Consider the following 13,260-nt stretch of genomic DNA (forward strand, 5'->3'; position numbering starts at 1 on the left):
TATAACTCGTTTGAAGTAATGGTGCTTCAAACACCATAAATGTCCAGAGAAACAAATGTTAATGATAAATCCACTGTGATGTTTGTACTGGCTACTGTATACAGGCCACCAGGGCACCATACAGACTTTGTTAAAGAGTTTGCTAATTTTACATCCGAGTTAGTGCTGGCTGCAGATAAAGTTTTAATAGTTGGTAATTTTAATATCCATGTTGATAATGAAAAAGGTGCATTGGGATCAGCATTTAAAGAAATTCTTAACTCTACTGGAGTTAGACAACACATCTCAGGACCTACTCATTGTTGAATTCATACTCTAGATTTAATACTGTCACATAGAATTGATGCTGATGGTGTTGAAATTATGCAGCCAAGTGATGTTTTGTGCAAACTTCATATAGCTAAAACTGTAAATTCTACTTTGTTACAAGTATGGTAGAACTATCACTTCTACCACAAAAGATTGCTTTGTAAGTAATCTTCCTGATGTATCTGAATTCCTTAGCATATCCAAAGCCTCAGAACAACTTGATGATGTAACAGAAACTATGGACTCGATCAAAACATTAAACAGGTTCTCCCCACTCAGTGATGCACCCACTGAGAAACCTGATGAAAGGGCTCTAGTTATTGGTGATTCTATTGTACGGAACATTAATATAGAGACACCAGCCACCTTAGTCAAATGTTTACCGGGAGCCAGAGCGCCTGACATCTTGGAAAATTTAAAAGTGCTGGCTAATGCTAAACGTAAATACAGTAAGATTGTTATTCAGATCATTATTTAGTTCTGTGCAAACTTCATATCAGTGTTGTAGTCGAGACCAGCTCATTCGAGTCCGAGTCCAGATCGAGTCCAGAGAGGGTCGAGTCCGAGACAAGACCGAGTTCAGAAAGGGTCGAGTCCGAGTCAAGACCGAGTTCAGAAAGGGTCGAGTCCGAGTCAAGACCGAGACCAGAGAGATTGGGTCTGAGACAAGACCAAAAGAAATCTTCAAGAGTATGTAAAATGTTTGGTGGAAACAATAAAGGGTAAAAGGGCCACATAGTATGTGGTGTAAAGGTAATTTTATTAGTATTATGAATTGTAACTTTTCAATATTAAGTGCTCATTTTCACATAACATCGTTGTACCACTATACACATCCATATAACCTTTCTAGTACAAGTAACATTACTGTACCACTATACCTGTAAATGTTCAACTGTAACAGCTTTTACATAACTTTTAACCTTGAAGCTTAACTAATGACTGCTAATATCCTTACAATGTCTTGGATTATGTGCACTTTAGATGATTACAGATGGGCATAATTACCTTTCAAAAAAATAAGTGAGGAGACCATCCTGCTACCCAACCAAGCACGATGTGGTCTCATGATCAATCCACCCCAACTAAAAACACTCTCTACTGGTGCAGAGGAAGCGGGGACTGACAAAAGTTACCATTTCATCACTTTCTGTAACAGCAACGGATAATCTAATGCTAATTTCACTGGATGGTGCATTTTAATGCAGGGTAAAATACACACTAGTCCAAGTTTTTTTTTTAGTTACGAAGGGCATACACACAAGAGCCGACTGACTGTCCAGGAAAATTTCATGCAAAAGTGTGTATGTGCCAGGGGAAGAAAGCTGGATGAAATGCCATATAAGTTCAATGCATTCTGTCAGACATGTTTTTGGGGGGAGATGATTAGTGTTGAGACAGTCAGTCTGTGTCTGTATTCATTATATAAGTTTATTAAACGATATTTGGTTTTTTTCTGTGACCATTTTGTCCTACTTTGTAAAAATAACACAGTTGAGAGAAATAATGTAGCAATGTGGCTTTCTGGAAAGCGGGATCACTACAGGCGGATGGCAGGAGGGTAACTTAAGGCCGGTGACACACTGGCTGCGTGGCGTCTCTGCTGCGTGCCAGAAACGTGGTGGCTGCTTCGCGTTTTCTGTGTCTTTACACACCAGAAGCGTGCCTGCACGCGGCGCTTGGCGCACTGCTGCTGCTGTAGGAGACATAGAGGGAGGCCGCCGACAGACCGGGCTCTTGTCTTCATGACAACAATATCAACTTTTTTTTTACACACCTACTGATAGGACACCGTCAACAGTATTGACGGCACAATAGAGTATGTTTGACAGGTGCAATATTTGAAAAACGTTCATTATTAATTTATTTTTTAAATTACATTTATATCTGAATTTATGCCAACCTATAGACTTTCAAATATCAAAATGTCATGAATTAATATGTATTTGTGTACAAAATGACATATAAACATATTTTACTTTTTTGCCTGGAAACGCTTCCAACATGCACGCGTGTCGCGTGAAAAATAGGCGTCGGTTCTATTTCTAGCATGCACGGGTTTTCCGCGCATCTCACGCAGGCAGTCTGCAAGATCTAACCTGTTAACATGGGAGCCGAATTAAAAACAGACACGCCACGCAGCTGAGACGCTTGCGCCACGCATCCAGTGTGTCGCTGGCCTAACGTCTCACGTCAAAAGAAAATCACCAGTCATTGGATGTCTCAAACATACATCAATTTAAATAAACATTAACATACAGTAATAATCATGAAATATTTTGATTGGGACTCGAGTGGACTCGGGCATAAGTCCGATTCCTAATATGTTCGAGTCAGAGTCAATACCGAGTCAAAATGCACACAAGTCCATGTCAAGAACGGTCTCGAGACCGAGTCCAAGACCAAGTCCGAGTCTTGAGTACTCAACACTGCTTCATATAGCCAAAATTGTAAATTCTACTTTTTGTTACAAGTATGGAAGAACCATCACTTCTACCACAAAAGACTGCTTTTTAAGTTATCTTCCAAAACCTCAGAACAACTTGATGTAACAGAAACTATGGACTCTCTCTTTTCTAGCACTTTAAATAAAGTTGCTCCTTTACGCTTAAGGAAGGTTAAGGAAAAAAGTTTGACACCATGGTATAATGAGCATACTCGCACCCTAAAGAGAGCAGCCCGAAAAATGGAGCGCAGCTGGAGGAAAACAAAACTAGAGGTATTTCGTATTGCTTGGCGGGAAAGTAACCTATCCTACAGAAAAGCATTAAAAACTTCTAGATCCGATTACTTTTCTTCTCTTTCAGAAGAAAACAAACGTAACCCCAGGTATTTATTCAATACACTGTCTAAATTAACAAAAAATAAAGCCTCTACAGGTGTTGACATTTCCCAACACCACAGCAGTGATGACTTTATGAACTACTTTACTTCTAAAATCTATACTATTAGAGATAAAATTGCAACCACAGTGCACTATAGACCCCCTGAGGAACAGTTCCACTCATTCTCTACTATAGGAGAGGAAGAATTGTATAAATTTGTTAAATCATATAACCAACAACATGTATGTTAGACCCTATACCATCTAAGCTCATAGAAGAGGTGCTTCCAGAAGTCATAGATCCTCTTCTGACTATTATTAATTCCTCATTGTCATTATGATATGTCCCCAAAACCTTCAAACTGGCTGTAATAAGCCTCTCATCAAAAAACCACAACTTGACCCCAAAGAACTAGTTAATTATAGACCAATCTCGAATCTCCCTTTTCTGTCCAAGATACTAGAAAAGGTGGTATCCTCATAATTATATTCCTTCTTAGAGAAAAATGGTATATGTGAGGATTTTCAGTCAGGATTTAGACCGTATCATAGTACTGAGACTGCTCTCCTTAGAGTTACAAATGACCTGCTCATATCATCTGATCGTGGTTGTATCTCTCCAATAGTGCTATTGGATTTTAGTGCTGCGTTCAACACTATTGACCACAGCATTCCTTTGCATAGACTAGAACACTTTGTTTGCATTAATGGAAGTACATTAGCATGGTTTAAATCGTACTTATATGACCGCCAACAATTCGTAGCAGTGAATGAAGAGGTGTCCTATCGATCACGAGTCCAGTATGGAGTACCTCAAGGCTCAGTACAAGGGCCATTACTTTTCATGCTTTGCATTTTACCCTTGGGAGATATCATCAGGAAACATGGCGTTAGCTTTCACTGTTATGCTGATGATACTCAGCTCTATATTTCTTCACGGCCCGGCAAAACACACCAATTTGAAAAACGGAATGCAAAATTGATATAAAAAACTGGATGACGAGTAATTTTAAACAGAGGTGTTAATTATAGGACCTAAAAACTCTGCATGTAATAACCTAGAACACTGTCTAAGACTTGATGGCTGCTCTGTCAATTCTTCATCATCAGTTAGGAACCTAGCTGTGCTATTTGACAGCAATCTTTCTTAGAAAGCCACATTTCTAGCATTTGTAAAACTGCATTTTTTCCATCTCAAAAATATATCAAAATTATGGCCTATGCTCTCAATGTCAAATGCAGATGTGTTAATCCATGCATTTATGACCTCAAGGTTAAATTATTGTAATGCTTTATTGGGTGGTTGTTCTGCACAGCTTGAATTCTTACTAGATCCAGGATGTATGAACATATTAGCCCTGTTCTGTCCACACTGCACTGGGTCCCTATTAAACATCGTATAGATTTTAAAATCTTGCTTATTACTTATAAAGCCCTGTTTTGTTTAGCACCTCAGTATTTGAATGAGCTCTTGTTACATTATAATCCCCCATGTCCTCTCCTCTCTCACGCTGCAGTTTTCCACAAGTTCATCAAACAACCGCAGTAAGAATATTTCATCAAGCACGGTGAGTAATGGCTTCTCCTACAATTGTTATTTGCACCTCTTGCCACATGTACAGTTTATCTATCTCTGTCGCTGATGAGGGATTCACATGTGATAAATGCAGGGAAACAGTTAGGCTGACAGAGAAGATTTCAGAATTAGAGACACGCATCCAAACTTTAATTGAGGACAGTAAGAATGTTATGGCTCTAGATATGGCTTTGGATGCGTCTAGCTTAGGGATTCCTGTACATTGTCCGGTTCCAGCAGAGCCCCTGCAGCAGGGCAACTGGGTGACGGTGAGGCAGCGTAGTCGTGGGTCAAAACACCGCTCTTCTGTTCCGATCAAAACATTAAACAGGTTCTCCCCACTCAGTGATGCACCCACTGAGAAACCTGATGAAAGTGCTCTAGTTATTGGCGATTCTATTGTACGGAACGTGAATATAGAGACACCAGCCACCATAGTCAAATGTTTACCGGGAGCCAGAGCGCCTGACATCTTGGCAAATTTAAAAGTGCTGGCTAATGCTAAACGTAAATACAGTAAGATTGTTATTCATGCCGGCGCTAATGATGTTCGACTTCGCCAGTCGGAGATCACTAAAAATAACTTTAAAGAGGTGTGTGAACTTGCAAGCACGATGTCAGACACTGTAATATGCTCTGGTCCCCTCCCTGCTTACCGTGGTGATGAGATGCATAGCAGATTGTCATCACTCAATGGCTGGATGTCTAAGTGGTGCCCACAGAATAACATAGGTTATATAGACAATTGGACGAGCTTTTGGGGCAGACCTGACCTGTTTAAAAGAGATGGTCTTCATCCCTCCTGGGGTGGCGCCACTCTTCTGTCTAGAAATATGGCAATTAGTCTTAGTGTTTATACTTGACTAACTGGGGCCCAGGTCAGGAAGCAGACAGACTGGCTAAACCGACTGTCTGCTAGCTGCCTCCCGTCACAGAGGTCAGTTAATTCTCAGCACATAGAGACTCTTTCACCTAGATATCACACTATAGAGACTGTGTCTGTTCCACGAACTAGAAAATACAAAAAACGTCCAAACCAAGTTAAGGTTAACAATTTAATTGAGGTTCAACAAATAAAAAACAAATGCAATATGGATAAACAAATGATAAAGATTGGCTTATTGAATATCAGATCCATTTCTACGAAAACACTTTTTGTAAATAATATGATAACTGATCATAATATAGATGTGCTCTGCTTGACAGAAACCTGGCTAAAACCTGATGATTACATTATTTTAAATGAGTCCACCCCCCAAGATTATTGTTATAAACACGAGCCGCGTCTAAAAGGCAAAGGGGGAGGTGTTGCTTCAATTTATAATAACGTTTTCAGGATTTCTCAAAGGGCAGGCTTCAAGTATAACTCGTTTGAAGTAATGGTGCTTCATATAACATTATCCAGAGAAACCAATGTTAATGATAAATCCCCTGTTATGTTTGTACTGGCTACTGTATACAGGCCACCAGGGCACCATACAGACTTTATTAAAGAGTTTGGTGATTTTACATCCGAGTTAGTTCTGGCTGCAGATAAAGTCTTAATAGTTGGTGATTTTAATATCCATGTCGATAATGAAAAAGATGTATTGGGATCAGCATTTATAGACATTCTGAACTCTATTGGTGTTAGACAACACGTTTCAGGACCTACTCATTGTCGAAATCATACTCTAGATTTAATACTGTCACATGGAATTGATGTTGATAGTGTTGAAATTATTCAGCCAAGTGATGATATCTCAGATCATTATTTAGTTCTGTGTAAACTTCATATAGCCAAAATTGTAAATTCTACTTCTTGTTACAAGTATCGAAGAACCATCACTTCTACCACAAAAGACTGCTTTTTAAGTTATCTTCCTGATGTATCCGAATTCCTTAGCATATCCAAAACCTCAGAACAACTTGATGATGTAACAGAAACTATGGACTCTCTCTTTTCTAGCACTTTAAATACAGTTGCTCCTTTACGCTTAAGAAAGGTTAAGGAAAACTGTTTGACACCATGGTATAATGAGCATACTCGCACCCTAATGAGAGCAGCCCGAAAAATGGAGCGCAGCTGGAGGAAAACAAAACTAGAGGTATTTCGTATTGCTTGGCGGGAAAGTAGCATATCCTACCGAAAAGCATTAAAAACTGCTAGATCTGATTACTTTTCTTCTCTTTTAGAAGAAAACAAACATAACCCCAGGTATTTATTCAATACAGTGGCTAAATTAACGAAAAATAAAGCCTCAACAAGTGTTGACATTTCCCAACACCACAGCAGTAATGACTTTATGAACTACTTTACTTCTAAAATCGATACTATTAGAGATAAAATTGCAACCATTCAGCCGTCAGCTACAGTTTCGCATCAGACAGTGCACTATAGACCCCCTGAGGACCAGTTCCACTCATTCTCTACTATAGGAGAGGAAGAATTGTATAAACTTGTTAAATCATCTAAACTTACAACATGTATGTTAGACCCTATACCATCTAAGCTCTTAAAAGAGGTGCTTCCAGAAGTCATAGGTCCTCTTCTGACTATTATTAATTCCTCATTGTTATTAGGACATGTCCCCAAAACCTTCAAACTGGCTGTTATTAAGCCTCTCATAAAAAAGCCACAACTTGACCCCAGAGAGCTAGTTAATTATAGACCAATCTCGAATCTCCCTTTTCTGTCCAAGATACTAGAAAAGGTGGTATCCTCACAATTATATTCCTTCTTAGAGAAAAATGGTATATGTGAGGATTTCCAGTCAGGATTTAGACCGTATCATAGTACTGAAACTGCTCTCCTTAGAGTTACAAATGATCTGCTCTTATCATCTGATCGTGGGTGTATCTCTCTATTAGTTTTATTGGATCTTAGTGCTGCGTTTGACACAATTGACCACAACATTCTTTTGCATAGACTTGAACACTTTGTTGGCATCAGTGGAAGTGCATTAGCATGGTTTAAATCGTACTTATATGACCGCCATCAGTTCGTAGCAGTGAATGAAGATGTATCATATCGATCACAAGTGCAGTATGGAGTACCTCAAGGCTCAGTTCTAGGGCCGCTACTCTTCACGCTTTATATGTTACCCTTGGGAGATATCATCAGGAAACATGGTGTTAGCTTTCACTGTTATGCTGATGATACGCAGCTCTATATTTCCTCGCAGCCCGGTGAAACACACCAATTTGAAAAACTAATGGAATGCATAGTCGATATAAAAAATTGGATGACGAGTAATTTCTTACTGCTAAATTCAGAAAAAACAGAGGTGTTAATCATAGGGCCTAAAAACTCTACTTGTAATAACCTAGAACACTGTCTAAGACTTGATGGTTGCTCTGTCAATTCTTCGTCATCAGTTAGGAACCTAGGTGTGCTACTTGATCGCAATCTTTCCTTAGAAAGCCACGTTTCTAGCATTTGTAAAACTGCATTTTTCCATCTCAAAAATATATCTAAATTACGGCCTATGCTCTCAATGTCAAATGCAGAAATGTTAATCCATGCATTTATGACTTCAAGGCTAGACTACTGTAATGCTTTATTGGGTGGTTGTTCTGCACGCTTGGTAAACAAACTACAGCTAGTCCAAAATGCAGCAGCAAGAGTTCTTACTAGAACCAGGAAGTATGACCATATTAGCCCGGTCCTGTCCACACTGCACTGGCTCCCTATCAAACATCGTATAGATTTTAAAATATTGCTTATTACTTATAAAGCCCTGAATGGTTTAGCACCTCAGTATTTGAATGAGCTCCTTTTACATTATACTCCTCTACGTCCGCTACGTTCTCAAAACTCAGGCAATTTGATAATACCTAGAATATCAAAATCAACTGCGGGCGGCAGATCCTTTTCCTATTTGGCGCCTAAACTCTGGAATAACCTACCTAACATTGTTCGGGAGGCAGACACACTCTTGCAGTTTAAATCTAGATTAAAGACCCATCTCTTTAACCTGGCATACACATAACATACTAATATGCTTTTAATATCCAAATCCGTTAAAGGATTTTTAGGCTGCATTAATTAGGTAAACTGGAACCGGAACACTTCACATAACACCGTACTTTCTACATCATTAGAAGAATGGCATCTACGCTAATATTTGTCTGTTTCTCTCTTGTTCCGAGGTCACCATGGCCACCAGATCCAGTCTGTGTCCAGATCAGAGGGTCACTGCAGTCACCCGGATCCAGTACGTATCCAGACCAGATGGTGGATCAGCACCTAGAAAGGACCTCTACTGCCCTGAAAGACAGCGGAGACCAGGACAACTAGAGCCCCAGATACAGATCCCCCGTAAAGACCTTGTCTCAGAGGAGCACCAGGACAAGACCACAGGAAACAGATGATTCTTCTGCACAATCTGACTTTGCTGCAGCCTGGAATTGAACTACTGGTTTCGTCTGGTCAGAGGAGAACTGGCCCCCCAACTGAGCCTGGTTTCTCCCAAGGTTTTTTTCTCCATTCTGTCACCGATGGAGTTTCGGTTCCTTGCCGCTGTCGCCTCTGGCTTGCTTAGTTGGGGTCACTTCATCTACAGCGATATCGTTGACTTGATTGCAAATTAAAACAGACACTATTTCAACTGAACAGAGATGACATCAATGAATTCAATGATGAACTGCCTTTAACTATCATTTTGCATTTTTGAGACACTGTTTTCCAAATGAATGTTGTTCAGTGCTTTGGCGCAATGTATTTTGTTTAAAGCACTATATAAATAAAGGTGATTGATGTCCTGTGTGTTCTCAAAACTCAGGCAATTTTATAATACCTAGAATATCAGAATCAATGGCGGGCAGCAGATTCTTTTCTTGTTTTTCAGCTAAACTCTGGAATAACCTTCCTAAAATTGTTCGGGAGGCAGACACACTCTTGCAGTTTAAATCTTGATTAAAGACCCATCTCTTTAACCTGGCTTACACATAGCACACTAATATGTTTCTAATGTCCGAATCCAAAGGATTTTTAGGCTGCATTAAGTAAACAGGAACCAGGAACACTTCCAATAACAACCAATGTACTTGCTACATCATTAGAAGAATGTCATCTATGCTAATATTAGTCTGTTTCTCTCTTATTCCGAGGTCACCGTAGCCACCAGATCCAGTCTGTATCCAAGCCAGGGGGTCAAGACCACAGGAAACAGATGATTCTTCTGCCAATCTGATATGGAGGCCATCCCAGAGCAGCCCGCTGCCATCCCGGAGGATGTTCCTGAGCAGATCGCTGTTGTCCTGGAGGCCGTCCCCAAGCACCCCACTGTCATTCCTGCCATGGCAAGGAGGGCGGTCTTCACCTTCCAGGTTTTGGCTTTTTTGCGTGCCTGGGAAGTGCACTCCAGTTCCTCAAGCCATGGACTGCCACCCAGAGCCCGAGGTTGTTCCTGACCCCAAGGTTGTTCCTGAGCCCGAGGCTGTTCCTCAGCCCGTGGCTGTTTCTGAGCCCCTTCTCATCCCTGCAGGCCTTCCAGAGCCCCTTCACATCTCTGCAGGCCTTCCAGAGCATCTTCACGTCTCCGCAGGCCTTCTAGAGCATCTTCACGTCTCTGTAGGCCTTCCAGAGCATCTTCACGTCTCCGCAGGCCTTTTAGAGCATCTTCACGTCTCTGCAGGTCTTCCTGAGCCTGCTCGTGTCTCTGCAGGCCTTCCAGAGTACCTTCACATCTCCGCATATCTTCCAGAGTACCTTCACGTCTCTGCAGGCCTTCCAGAGCCCCTTCACGTCTCTGCAGGCCTTCCAGAGCATCTTCACATCTTCGCAGGCCTTCCAGAGTCTGTGCACATCTCCGCAGGCCTTCCAGAGCACCTTCACATCTCTGCAGGCTTTTCCAAGTCCCCTGAATTTTTGGTTCCTCCCTGGCCATCTGCACAGCCTGCTCCTCACTGGCTTCCCGAATGGCAGGTTCCACCATGGCCGCCCAAGTGGCGAGTTCCTCCCTGGCCGTCTGCACAACTTGAACTGCCTGATCCCCCGTGGCCACCTGAACTGCCTGGTCCCCTGTGGGCACCTGAACTTTCTGATCGGCTCTGGCCCCCTGAATGGTCTGATCTGTCTTGGCCCCCTGAACGTTCTGATCTGCCCTGGCCCCCTGTCCCTCAAGGCCTGGCTTCCTGTCCCTGTTCCCCTCCATGGAACTGGCGCACTTTTGCATTAAAGATATCTTCGGCTACCTTATTTGTTTTGTGAGTGCCTACACTTCAGCACAGTTCCGAAGCTACAAGTCATTGGAGTCTCATGTGCAGTTCACAAATGGATGGGTTCAGGAGCTGAAGATCATAAAGCCAGCCAACAGTAGGAATACAGTAATATGGACTAAGGCAAGCTGCTCTCCACCTAGCTGCTAGTTTATTAACCATTAGTGCTAACAGCCATTCACACATGTACTTTTAACTATGTGTTTTAAAACTGTAGTTAGTAGCTGTCAAGCCTCCTGTCTTTTTTTCGGGGCTCTGACATATTTGAGCTCTTTTCCCGCTGTCTTCCAGTTGTATTATTTTCCATTAAAATATCCCTTTAGCCCTTTCATCGGACCTGTCAGTCTCTGTACTATTGTCCCGTTGCTACCCCCTTGCCCTTCCAGCAAAACAGATGTTTTCAAAGCATCGTTTTGCTAACTTGAAAGCAACCTTAGCATGATGTTGGTCTTTTTAAGATAACAGCGTGGTTGTTGTGCGAGCATGATATACACCAATCTGTAAGCAAAGTTATGTTAGACCTATCTTCACAACTCGCTTAGTCCAGCAACGGTTTACCATGGTCGAAATAGATTTTTAATGAATCAAATTAAGACAAATGGCTGAGAGGGTGTACGTCGAACACTGCGCAGTAGTCCGAGTAGTAGTGATGTGTCGTTCTTGAACAAATAATTTTTTGAACGTATCTTTTAGGTGAATGCATCATTCTCGTTCACGTCATCCATTGACTAATTTTTCTCATTCACTGAAGTTCCTCCCTCCACATCAGCACGGCGCTATTAGCCTTTGAGTATGAAATGTGACGGAGCATGTGACTTGTTCAATGTAGTGATGAATATGCCCTTCACTGAATGAGTTTCTTGAGTTTAAACGAGATTAAAAGATCTTATCTTTCATGAACGAAATGACTGAAATGGTACCGATGTTGTTCGTGTACGAGTTTAATGATTTGGTACATCTTGTCTGTGAATGAAATAAACTGGTACATAGCTTATCTCATTTGTGAATTAAATAAATGAGAGTAAACCAGGTCTGTGGCCATTTAGCATGTCAATCTCACAAAATGCAAAGCGCATTTCCCTTATCGAGTCAATCTCTCAACATTACGTATGGGGAAATCAATTTTCCTAGAAATTATGAAGTCTCATTTGAATAACTCTTTTGCTTGCAAATAGCCAAACAAGAAGGTAATAAACAGGTAACAAGAAGACAGGAGGCTGGTTGAGTGCTGTAGGTCTGGTAGCGATCCGGGGAGTGACAATGTTCAATGGTGATCCAGGGCATGGTGGTGAGTAGAGGCAGCAGGAGAGCGTGACACAGGAACTGGGATGACCGAGCCGTGTAGGTGAAGTCCGTGGAAGGTGAGGAGTGGATGGGGTTCCGAGGACGAAGACAATCCAGCAGAGAGAAGAACACATGAAACAGGAACAAGAGATCAGGACACAACACTGGGACTGCATGTTCTGACAAACACAAGACGAAAGACAGGGCAATAAGTAGGGATCGGATAATGAATAGCAGCTGGTGTAGATGAACAATCACATGAAACAATCTGTGCTGACGCGAGGCAAACACCAACTCAACCCGCATAGTGCAAAACCTGAGGCCACGGTTTACCCACCGTGACAGTAGAGCATTGTGAGCCAGAGCAGCCATTCCTCCAGAGGCAGTTCAGGAAGCCCTGTTTTAGTGCGAAACAGGCCTCTACCAGCCAAGGGTGCCCGGTGGGCAAGAAGGAGAAGCATTTCTGATGCTCGTGCCAGGGGAAGAGAGTGCAGGACATGTTCATCGGACCCGCGGCAAAGAGGGCGTGTTCCCACCCAGAGTTCGACAATGTAAATGTTGTTACAATGAAACTGCTGTGTTAGGTTTCAATAAAATTATTTAATTGAATTAAATGCCACAGCAAAAGAGCTTTCTCTTTAAGTGAAGACTCTCCCCCGGAAAGCTCGGGGAAACCTGAGGAGCTGACTATGTATGTTCCTGTGCAAGAAGCCGGGGACGAGTCACCTGCCATTCATGTAGCAGTCAATGCTTCCGTGTTGGCTGGCGCGCAGCCCCCGCCGCCACATGCGTTAATGCTTTTAATATCCAAATCCGTTAAAGGATTTTTAGGCTGCATTAATAAGATAAACCGGAACCGGAAACACTTCACATAACATTTACCTTATACATCATTAGAAGAATGGCATCTCCGCTAATATTTGTCTGTTTCTCTCTTGTTCCGAGGTCACTGTAGCCGCCAGATCCAGTCTGTATCCAGATCAGAGTGTCACTGCAGTCACCCGGATTCAATACGTATCCATCATCAGCACCTAGAAAGGACCTCTACTGCCCTGAAAGACAGCGG

This window comes from Carassius auratus, chromosome 8 (assembly GCF_003368295.1).
Source record: "Carassius auratus strain Wakin chromosome 8, ASM336829v1, whole genome shotgun sequence".
In the NCBI taxonomy this organism is placed as follows: Eukaryota; Metazoa; Chordata; class Actinopteri; order Cypriniformes; family Cyprinidae; genus Carassius; species Carassius auratus.